The 12275-nt window shown below is 35.7% G+C and overlaps 1 protein-coding gene across 1 annotated transcript in view; it reads right to left on the reverse strand.

Annotated features, from left to right (window-relative positions):
* MAN2A1 (mannosidase, alpha, class 2A, member 1) overlaps window positions 1-12275 on the reverse strand; it is a 167834-nt gene that overhangs the window by 115568 nt on the left and 39991 nt on the right. The gene's annotated exons all lie outside the window — the stretch shown is intronic.

Below are 12275 nucleotides of genomic sequence, written 5' to 3' on the forward strand. Positions count from 1 at the left end.
AAAAAGTGGTTAAATGGAAAATTCAAAAAGATAGAGGTTCCCAATGAATCAATTTATACCCTAAAGATATTTGCTAATCAGATTCTCTGATTTGTATTCCTTTCATGGAGAGTATCTAATATTATGACGGTAAAAATAAGATCGGTTTTAAAATCCTTCATAGAATAATTGGGGAAACTCGTGTATTTTTCAAGATTGGTGATACCTATCTTCAAAGATTCAGTACATGAGGAACAGGGAGCAAAACAGTCATCTCTCATCATTTCTTCCTCATTTTGTTCCAGCCATAGCCCCTTCTTTCAGCTCACTGTCCATGCTCTCTATCTGCCTGGAATGTTTTGACTTCCAATATTTATCTCCTTGACTCTTATGGATCCATTTTAGGAGCTGTTACTGACCACCACATCCTACCCAGACCCCACCTAAATTGTTAACTTTCAGAATATCTAACACTTTTCTTCAAAGCATTTATAACAAAATTTAATTACATATTTGTGTGTTTACTGTCTTTCTCCTCCAAAAAACTATCAGCTCCATGAAGGCAGGAATCATATCTGTTTTGCTCACCATTTAACACTCAGTGTTCTTATTCGTATAAAACTGTAAGAAAAGAATACTAATAATGCAAAAGAAAACAAACAAAGGATACAAAGTAGATATTCAGAAATGAAATATCTGGTTCCAAAAAATGAAAAGAAATTTAACCTTTCTCATAAGGAAATGCAAGTAAAAACTTCAAAGAGATACCACTTTTCACCTATCAGATTAGAAAGACCAAAAAGTTATATAACATGCTGTGATGTGAAGGATGTATGGAAATAGGTATTCTCACATATTGCTGGCAATAACTATCAAATTGTAAAATGCATATAAACTTTCATCCATGTTCACTCAAAATAAGTCAGAAAATATTTAAAAGTTAAAAAATAAATAAATAAATGAAAACATTACACCGTATACACTAAAGATAAATATTAGTAAAAGACCAGAATAAAACTACATGGTCATCAATTGGGAGTAATTAAATAAATTATTTTCCATTCATAAAATAGCCTACAAAAAGTCGCTAAGATATATATTATAAAACATGGTACAACTCCCATTAGGATGGTTATTACTAAATAAATATTGATGAGGATATGGAGAAATTGGAATTGCTGATGGGGGTGTAAAATGGCATATAGCCACTGTGGAAAATAGTATGCGGGTTTCTCAAAAAATTAAACATGGAATCATCATATGATACAGCAACGTCACTTCTGGATATACACACATAAGGATTGAAAGAAGGGACTCAAACAGATATTTGTATACCCATATTCAAAAGGTAGAAACAACCCGAAGACTCATCAAACGGTGAATGGATAAACAAAATGGGGTATATACATGCAATAGAATATCATGCAGCCTTAAAAAAAGGAAATTTTGACACATGCTACATGTGTGAACCTTGAAGACATTATGCTAAGTGAAATAAGCCAGACACAAAAAGACAAGTATTGTATGATTCTGCTTACATGAGGTACCTAGAGTAGTCAAACTCATGGAGATAGAAAGTAGAATGATGGTGGCCAGGAACAGGGCGGGAGAGGAATGGAAATGGGATGGCTACATGGGTACAAAGTTTCAGTTTGGGATGGTGAAAAAGTTCTGCAGATGGATGGTGGTAATAAATAGTTGCACAACATTATGAATGTTTCAATGTCACAGACTATACATTTAAAAATTGTTAAAATGGTAATTTTTATGTTATACATATTTAACACAATAAAAAAATAAGGCCACTCAAAAAAAAAATCAGCAAGATGTGGATGGCACACTATCATCTGTATAATACAAATAAGTACGTCTATGCATATATATACTTGTGTATATCTTTTCCCGTACATCTATAAAATAAACAAGAGTCTGGTCACAGTAGCTACCTACTATGAGAAATGACAAAGAGACAGGAGTGGTTGGTTACCTTACCTTTTATTGTGTCCCTTATGTGGGACACAAATATATATATGTGCACATATATATATATGGGCTTATATTAAAAAATAAATTAAATATTTTTTCTAAACTTTAAATGCTACATCCTGGTTTCTCCTAAGCACTGAAAACTAACAAAACTGTAGCTTAAAAATAGTCACAGAATTTTATTTAAGAATATGTTTCATAATAGATGGTTCAATTAATAATTTCCTCATATTTTTAATAAACAGGGCATATGCTTTAAATAGCTCACTATATAGCAAACATTATTTCATTCATAAAGTGCTCATTCAAAATAAATTGAAAAACATGTAAGAGGTTAAAGAATACAATTTAAAAACCCATTCCTACCTTGCTATATATGCACAAAGGTTTATGTTTAGCCAACTTATTTTACTTAACAGTATACCATGAACATCTTTCCATATCAATAGAGGCACATATCATTATGTTTATGATTGTATTTTCTAAAGAATTTTTAACTGAGGTATAACAATATACAATACACATATGTTCAGTTTCATGAATTTTAACAACTGTAATCATTACTCAAAATAATATATAGAATATTTCCACCAACACAGAGAATTCTCTCATGCCCCTTTCCAATCTATGCCTACCTACTCCCTCTCTGAAAATCATTCTGAAATTCTGATTTCTATCACAACAGATTAGTTTAATCTACTCTCAGACTTCATAAAATGTAATCATACAATATGTACTCTTCTGTCTGGCTTCTTTTGCTTAACAATTGATGAGATTCATAATAATTGGTGAGTAATCCAGATTACCGTGTATTTCAATAATTCATTATTTTTTACTACTGAGTAGTATTCCACTGTATGACTATGCCACAATTTTTTAATCCATTAACTTCTTGCTGGACGTCTGAACTGTTTCCAATTTGAAGTTGCTATGAAAAAGGTCTGCTATGAAAATATCTGTACAAGTCTTTTTGTGAACATGTTTTTATTTCTCTTGTGTAAATTCCTAGGAGTAGAGCTCCTGGGTCACATGGTATATGTTTAAGTTTGGAAAACTCTTTGGAGGCTTTTCAGAAAGTTGCCCCATTTTTCATACCCACCAGCAACATATGAGAGTTCCAGTTGCTGCACATTCTTGCCAATCGTAGGTGTTGTGATTCTAACGGGGTTTGAGACAGTGTCTTGCAGAAGTTTTAATTTGTACCTTCCTGATAGCCATACAATGCCTGGCCTTGCACCCACAGCCTCCCTGCCCCGTTGCTGCAACCTAATAAACCTATTTCAGTTGTTTGAACATGCTATGCTCTTGCTAATCCCTGGCCCATAAACAAAATTATCTTCTCATAACCTGAAATTCCTTTCCTACCATCTGACACCCCCCTTCCTGACTGGCTAGTTCTAGTCATCCTTCAGGTTTCAGCTTGAGTACCACTTGCTTCAAGAAACCTGTCAAGACCCCCTACTTGCTTCCACAGATGAAAATACCTTATTGCGATACTATGTTTAATTACGAGTCTTCCCTGCTCTTCCCTGAGTGCTGGGACCAGATCAGTTGTTGCTCATCTTCTATATCCCTGGAGCTAGGCACAATAAATACTTGTTGAATGAATGGTGGAGTAAATAAGGGAAGTCTTCAGAGATGAGGTAATATTTCAGCTGAGTCTTAGTAGAAATGAAACTATCCAGTGCATAAAAGGAAAAAAAAAAATACAAGCTGAACACATGGCAAATTTCTAAGAAGCATGAAACAGCATGTGTCTTGAAGACACCCATGTGACTCCATATGCCTAGGGGGTAGGGTGTGAGGCAAGAAGTGACAGGAGGTTAGGGTGGGAAAGTAGGGAGGTATCAGAGAGAAAAGCCACTATGTGTCAGGCAAAGGAGAGTGGTCTGTACCTTTTGAAACTGAAGTGTCACCGAAGCATTTTAAAGCAAAGAAGCAACATGGCCAAACCCAACTGCCGGTGAAATGGAGGACACTTGAAAGTGGCAAAGCTGGAAACAGAAAGACCATTTGGACGTTTTCACAATAGTATGAGGCAAGAACAATGTGGATGGAAATAAGGGGTCAGAGTTCAGAGGTACTAAAGAGGCAGAACTGACAAGGCTGCATATGGAACTAACTGGAGGTGGCAGGAAAAGCAGGCTGAAAAGCAAAGCACCCCAGAGGTTAAAGGCATGGCATGGTTCTGGGGCGAGGCTGCCTGGCTCTGGTCCTAGCTCCACACTTACTAGCTGGGTCACCTTAGGCATGTTCCAAACACCCCCGGCCTGAGTTTCTTCAACAGTATAATGATAAGAGTAGAATGAGGACCTTAATCAACAGCAGAATGAGGATATCAGAAAAATGAGGATAACAGTAGAATGAGGATCTTAACTCAAGAGAATGCCAGAGGATTGAGTAATACACGAGGGCTTAGAACATGCCTGGCACACAGTAAGCACTCTTACTCTTACCATTAACTGGGGAAGAAGAAATAAGTTTAGGTTGGAGCTTCCAAATCGGAAGTAACCCAAATGCCTGGTAATTAAAACAATAGTGTGAACAAACATGCAGAAAGAAAAAAGGAGAACCAAGGAGTATTACCCCACAGCCAAGAACAAGGGCATTTAGTAAGTGAGCAGAGGAGGAAATCAGAGAGGAAAAAAGTAATGCTCAGTAGTATAGGAATTGAACCTGGAGAGAAAGAGCTGAGGGTCACAGAATGCAAGAAGGGAAAGACTTAAGGTGAATGGAGTGGTCAGTGTCGATATTGCAAAAAAATCCTCCTTGTATTCTGAGAAAGTTCCTCATGGCTTTTACCAGTATCTGTGATGTAAAAAGAAGCCAGCAGCTGAAGGAGTGGTCAGTGTCGATATTGCAAAAAAATCCTCCTTGTATTGTGAGAAAGTTCCTCATGGCTTTTACCAGTATCTGTGATGTAAAAAGAAGCCAGCAGCTGAAGTGAATGAGAGGCAAGAATAAAGTAGAGCTGCCTCACTCAAGGTGAACTGAGATCGGAGGGGATGGGGAGAGAATACATACTTTCTAAAATAAATGCACACTGCTGCTTCAACTATTAAAACTAAAGTTATTTTAGACCCTGGTGCATTGCTTTGATCTCTTTGATGAAATGCTAAGTATCTTTAGGCTCTAAACTCAATCCAAATCTGCAATTGACTCTTAATATCACAAGACATACTGTTAACTTCTCATTGCTCTGTAAATTTTACAGCAGCCTTTGCTTAAATACCATGAAATCTGACCTACAGAAAACACATAATAAATTAGTCTGCATAAAAACATTAATGGTCCATTTTTCTAGGAAAACCCAAAATGCATATCAGTTAAGTTTAGATTATCATTATTTAAGAAAGTAACATCAATAACCTGATTTCAGTAAGTAAATAGAGATAGTTAAGAGGATAGCGTGAAAGTTTCACTTAAATATAAACCTAGGAAAAAAGACATAAGACGATGGTAGAAAGATTAGATGAATAAAGAGTTTGCATTCTTGGCAAATCAACAAAATCTAGCAATGTGGTGAAGATATACAATCTATACTAACTGATGCTACCTTCCTCCTGGCACATATTTAGAGACTTATTCCACACCAAAAGGTCCACAAAGAGAAGCTGGTCAAGACTTTGATGAACATACAAAATGTTGTAGGTTCCAACAACTCAGTGGGTTTCTCCACTGAACGCTGATCTCAATAGTGGGAGCAGATGCAATGTAAAAATTATCCCAGTGTCTCAGACCCCAGAGATGGACAATGAAATGTAATACACTGTGTGCTAGTCAAAGGAAATGCTAAGGCTAATGTTTCATCTGCTTGACTCTGAATAGGGTTTACATTTTAATGTATGATAAACGTCATGCAATATTTAACTACATTTAACCAAAAATATTCAAATATGAAATCTAAAAGGTAAAAAGAATGCTAACATACCAGTCATTTTCTAAATAAAACAAGTGTAGACAGAAAATGTACTGATTATTTAATGGTAGGCAGTTTCTTTTAAATCCACTAGGTATGTGTTATAAGTTGGTACCATGACTATAATTGATTAGATTATTTCAAATAACAGTAAAATAGAAAAGCTAGATATTGTTTGCATGGATCTCTATTTAACTAGATTTTCACTTTTTGAAGCTTATAGAGACTAATACTGCTGCCACAGAAGGGGAAGAATCAAACAGGTTATTGCTAGAACAGATTATGGGGACCATTTGAGTTATGTTTCTAGTAAGTTTCCACAATCAATTGGTATTCTTCAGGGACAATGAAAGTTTACAGGGAACTCTGCTGAAATTAACAGGTTCTGCTCTGTAACACTAGCTTGCAGATTCAGGTACAGACATTTAATCCATAGCTCATCTTCAAAAAGGCAAAAACAAGCCACTGCATAAACATTACACTAGCAGTCAAAAAAATTCTATTAGTAATGCCGCTTAATACAAATTCAGAATTTTAAATGGAAGCAAAAAACATACATTTAGACAACTAACACTAAGAATGTTTTGTTCAAGTAAGTAGGGAAAAAAAATGCTATTACCCTGGTTCCACAGAAAAATAAAATGAATAAAAGGGAAGGATTATATATAGCAAGAAAAGAGAGAACTTTAGCAAATCTTTACCAGAAACAAAACTCATTTGCTCTAATGTGGCTATAAAACCATTTTTTCTTCAAGCAAATGATCAGTAAGAAGCAGGATTATATTACAGAATAAGAAGGTACTTCAAAAAGTTCGTGGAAAAATAGAATTAAAAGATAATATGAATCTTTCCATGAACTTTTTGAAGTACGCTTGGATTTCCCAATGTCAAAAAAGTAGCTAGCAAGAGGAGTTTGAATAAAATAATGAACTGAGAGCTAAATTCAAATGTGCGTTCCTCCCTCAATATCTTACCATCCTCTGTTCTTAATATTGGTTTGAGTCACATGAAATTGCCATTTTTGTATATCAAAAGTGGTCAAATATTGGCAATTTTACATAGTTCAACCTAAGAAGAATGGCCAGCTGAATAGAAAAAAAGGGGGGGGGGAGAGAAATTTATACCCAAGTAGAGAATAAGGCAAAGGGGACCATCCACATACCATAAAATTGGCAGCATTACTGACAGATGCAGTGCAGGTGAAAGTGAAAGAATTCAAGTACTGACCCGCAACTGCCCTGCATGAAAAATCCACATGGAGTTCCACGTCATAAATAGAGAAGATTCTGAGATTCTGGCAAAAGCCCCTAATTTGGAGGGCCAAGGACTAAGGACAGACATCAGTCACAGTCCCTATTCTTCTCCCTCATGGCACCAGCATGAGCCCTGGAAGGGGGCCAAGCATGGACTCATCTTACCAAAAGCAGCAGGCAGAAAGCCCAGTTTCCTTCTGAGGTAGTGGGATGCTGCCCTATACTCCGTGAAGCAGCACCTTCAGCCAGGCCACATAAAAAGAAAAGCTAGATGCAGAAAACCAGCTCCAGGTTCACTGTTTTGCCAAAGAAAGAGAAGATACTTCACAGATGAAGCATTTGCTCTCTTCTCCTCTCCCAGTCCTATTTATAACCTGGGTACCTTCCCCAGCTGCTGGATCCCTGATGCCCATATAATCTTCCACAATCTAGTTCCCCAACAAAGGAACTAAGGAGAAATCTATCAGCTAGATTTCTTGTTTACAAGCAACACTGACTCTGGAAAGAAAATATGATGGGAGGCTATCCTGGGCACATGGAATTAAGGACAGGCTAAAAGTCCAAGCTTAACAAAGGACTGGAGGAAAATGAGAGGTCATGCTACAGAAACCACAGGGATCATATCACAGGGGAGGAAGAGTCTCACAAATGCAAGATGCTATGAGGAATGACCTGTAAACTTCCCTCTGTCTCTATTTCTTTCCTTTCCATCTGTCAGCCCTCACTTCAGTCTCTAAAGATTCAAAACCCTATGTTTTGATATTTTGTCAATTAACTGAGCTCAGGTCATAGCTGACCTGTCTGACCCAGGGAAGGAAAATGGAGGGTCTGACTACTCTGCAGGAGAGACCATTTCCCAAAAGGAAATCAGGTGGAGTAGATGCTGGCCAGCCAGCAATAACTAACACCCACAGCAAGGAAACTGAAAGCATTTGGTTAGAAAAGCAAGGAATTCAAGGAAAGTTACACTCTATTTTGGGTCAAATTCCAGGTATGAAAACAGTTGTTCTTGCTTAAGGATGAAGCAAGGGGGAAATACTTGGACTTGTGGACAACAATACAAAGAACACAGAACTAAATTTAAAACCAATAATTCAAAGCCAAAAAAAAAAAAAAAAAATAGACTCAGTATGAGAGAGTACTGAATTGGGGGTGGGGGTCTTGAGAAAAAAGTCTCCCAAAATGTAGTGAATATAACAAAGAAATTAAAATAAAAATGCATATAAAAAAGAGAAACTAGAGACTCAATAACCAGATAACTGAATTCTAAAACAAATGAGACAAAAGCAGTAGTCAATTAGTGAGTACAGAAAACATACACTGAAGAAATGTTTGAATTGATAGATGGAAAACTTAATGAAAAGTTACATACAAATATACCTAAACAAATAACTTTGTGAAATTTAGAATTTCATGAATAAAGTAAAAAAAAAAGTTTTAAAAAAAAATCCAAAAAGCATCTGAACACAGGGGAAAAAAAAAACGCAATTGTCAATGAAAAAGCTTTTTTAAGAAAAAAGAGAATAAATTTTATAGTTAAACTCTCCCATTAAAAGATGATGACTCTCAAAGTGACTCCACAACTAAAAAATTACATAGTATCCAAGAGAAATACTTAAAGTGGCAAATAAAAGTTCAAATAATAAGAGCCACTAAAAGTTACCGGGGATTTAAAATGTGCTAGGCATTGTGCTAAAATAAGCACATTATTTATTTTAATTCACTCTTCATAAAAATTGAATAAAATAGGTTCCAATATTATTTCCATTTGACAAAGAAACTGAGGCACAGAGAGGTTAAGTAACTTGCCCAAAGTTACACAGTGGATGGGAGTTGTCAGGATTTGAACCCGGGCAGCCTGGCCCCAGTGCCCAGCATTTTAAACTACTACTCCAAATTGACTGTCCTTAAAGTAAAAAAGCATATATTAGACAAATTCAAACAGATGAACAACAACAAAAAGAGTGGTTTAGTCATTAAAAGGAGAAAAGATGGTAATTTGTCAATGATGGAAGATACAATTAATGATGATGAAAAGAAACACCAGCCTGGGAGAACCTAGAACCTTGCAGTCTCTGCCTCTTAATAGAGGTTCAGGAAGTGTCTGTTGAATGAATGAATGAATGAGCTAATAAAAATGCAAACAAAGACCAGGCAAGAAAGAAAAATATAAATATAAAACACTCAAAAATAAAAGCTGACAGTGAAATAGTACCAAAAAATAAGTACAGTAGGTTCAGCTATAAATGCTTGCTTTAAATATGGAAATTACTTTCAAAGTGATTGATTATATTAGGAGACAAATACTGTATTGTTTATGCTCAATTCCATCCCTGAGAAGCACTAGGTGAAGGCAAAAACCACACCCAGCTGAACCAAGCTGTATAGGAATACACAAGACACACACACACACACCTCAAACATCTCCCAGTTCCCTCGGTTCATGGAGGGTAAGGAGCCACACCCATGCCTGCTGTACAACTTTCCATCAGATTTCCATCAGATTTTTTTCAGATTTTCATCTATACTCCTCTTCTGACACCTTTCCACAAGCAAACTTCAAGTCTTTTTCACAGTGAACTGATATATTTATTGCATCATTTATGCATTTCTTAACTAACATATGTAAAACTAAACTAGCAACTTTAATAAAGTTTTTGAGTGATATGTCCTAATTCCATTTCTTCCATAAGATCTGTGGTTATTATTGCACAATATTGCATAACACAGTGATTTTTAGGAACATACATGTTACATGATAGCAGAATTGACTGTACACAGATGAAAATAGTAATTGTAAAATACTGAATTAGTGGACACACATCACACTCCATATTATACAAACACCTCCTTTTCAAGTACCAGTAGAACAATCATCAACACTAATCACATATTGAGTCACAAAGAAAAACTCAAAAAATTCTAAAGAATAAAAAGTGTTCAGACCATACTCTCTAGCCATAAGACATTAAAGCTAGTTTTTAATAAAGTATACCTGGAAGAAGATAACACTTGCAAATTGAAAATCATTTTCCTAACATACTCAAGTCAAAGAGAAAACAATAAGTACATATAAATATTCAGAGAGAAAAGACAATAATGAGAAAATGACAAAAAATTTAAAAGCTAGTTAGAACAGTGATAAAAGCAAACACACAAATGGAGACATGTTCCTTATTAAAATAAATGGACTGGCCCATTTAGCATCAGTGAAAGGAGGCAGAGGGAATTAGAAAGGTGAAAGCAGAAAGGTCAAGGATAAAAACTGGTAAAATATAAATAAGTTCTGGGGAGTGCAACATTGATAAAAACCAACAAAAATAAGTAAAAGCTTTAGCCAGTCTAATCAAGATGAGAAAAAATAATAATATTCAGATTCCCAAAAGAAGTAATAAAAAAAGCAAAAATAACTATAGAATGCGATAAATTCTTAAAATCTGAACAATCTGAGTAAAATCTCTATGAAATTATATTTTTAAAGAAAATATTAAATATTATTTGTACTCAAGGAACAACATAAGACCTAAGCACACACAAAAAATTTTTTTAGTCTTAAAACTTAGCCAAAGAATTATCTATAAGACAAACACTGGTTCCATGTGGTTTTACAAGACAGTTCCTAATTTTTAAAAGGTTGCAAAACTAGTAGGTAGCTAGATCTAAACTAAAGATTCAGAAACGTTTGGTGGTGTGTGTGTGTGTGTGTGTGTGTGTGTGTGTGTGTGTGTGTGTGTGTGTCCCTGTATTCAGAAATGTTTGGTGGTGTGTGTGTATGTGTGTGTGTGTCCCTGTATTCAGAAATGTTTGGTGGTGTGTGTGTGTCCCCACGCGCGTGCGTGCGTGCGCACATGCATGTGTGTGTGTGTGTGTGTCCCTGTATTCAGAAATGTTTGGTGGTGTGTGTGTGTCCCCACGCGCGTGCGTGCGTGCGCACATGCATGTGTGTGTGTGTGTGTGTGTGTGTGTGTCCCTGTGGATGTTAATATAAATTAGCTGCTAAATTTCAATTTAAAAAGCCAAGGTATTCCAGCTTCTCCTGGGTACTTGGAGGGATATATTGACAACCCTGCTCCCTGTGGCTACACGTGGCTGGAGCAGAAGCATGGCTAGTCCAGTTGGTTATGGTAGTTAATCAGTTCATCCCAGTAACCCCAGTGCCTATATCCTTTATTGTCGTACTTTCCTAACCACCTTCCAAGCATTTTAAGCTGCTATCAGAGAAGAAAAAAAAAGTTGCTCCAGTGGATATGATGGAAAATCAATTCTCACTGAATTACCTTTAAATGTTTGTGTCGATTTCCATCAAAATCCAAAAAGATTTTCTTTTTTGATGGGGTAGGAATAATTTAACAAGTTAATTCTAAAGCTCTTTGGGAATATTAAAAATTTTTCAATAAAGAAAGAAAAGGGTAGATTTAAACTGTCAGTTAATAAAACATATCATAAAGCCATAACAATTATGGACCAACAGAAAAGTCCATTAAACAGGTCAGAAAGCCCAGAAATCAATGCAATAAAGACAATACAATATAATTTATTTAAATAAAAATACAATTTAAATATAATAAAAAATGGCACTTCAAGTCAGTAGAAAAGGATGGACTATTTAAATCTTAGAAAGGCAGCCCAGCACAGAGTGCAAAGCACACAGCCTCTGGAGCTGGACAGCTTAGACTGGACAGAATCCCAGCACTGCCATGTTCTAGTCAGAGTGACCCTGGACAAGGCAGAGTCCAGACCTGCAAAATGAGGATAATAACTGTACCTAGTTCACAGAATTGTGGAGAAAATTATCAGTTGCAATTTGTAAAGTACTTATAACAGGGACTGTAAGAGCTATCTAAGTGACGTTAAATAACAATTCATAACTCCTGAGAGCAAGGGCACATGGAGATCAGAGAATCTTCCATCATACCATATTTAAAAATAAATAAACTTCAGGATTTAAAAAAAAAAATGGTAAGAAATCAAAATAAGAAAAAAGGACTATTTATCTGACCTCCAGACTGTAGAAAACCTTTTTTAAATATGAAAGCAAAAGCAATACCGAAAGAAAACAGATTAATTAAAAAAAAAATGGTAAGAAATCAAAATAAGAAAAAAGGACTATTTATCTGACCTCCGGACTGTAGAAAACC

The sequence above is a fragment of the Galeopterus variegatus genome, unplaced genomic scaffold (genome assembly GCF_000696425.1).
Source record: "Galeopterus variegatus unplaced genomic scaffold, G_variegatus-3.0.2 Scaffold2139, whole genome shotgun sequence".
Taxonomy (NCBI): Eukaryota; Metazoa; Chordata; class Mammalia; order Dermoptera; family Cynocephalidae; genus Galeopterus; species Galeopterus variegatus.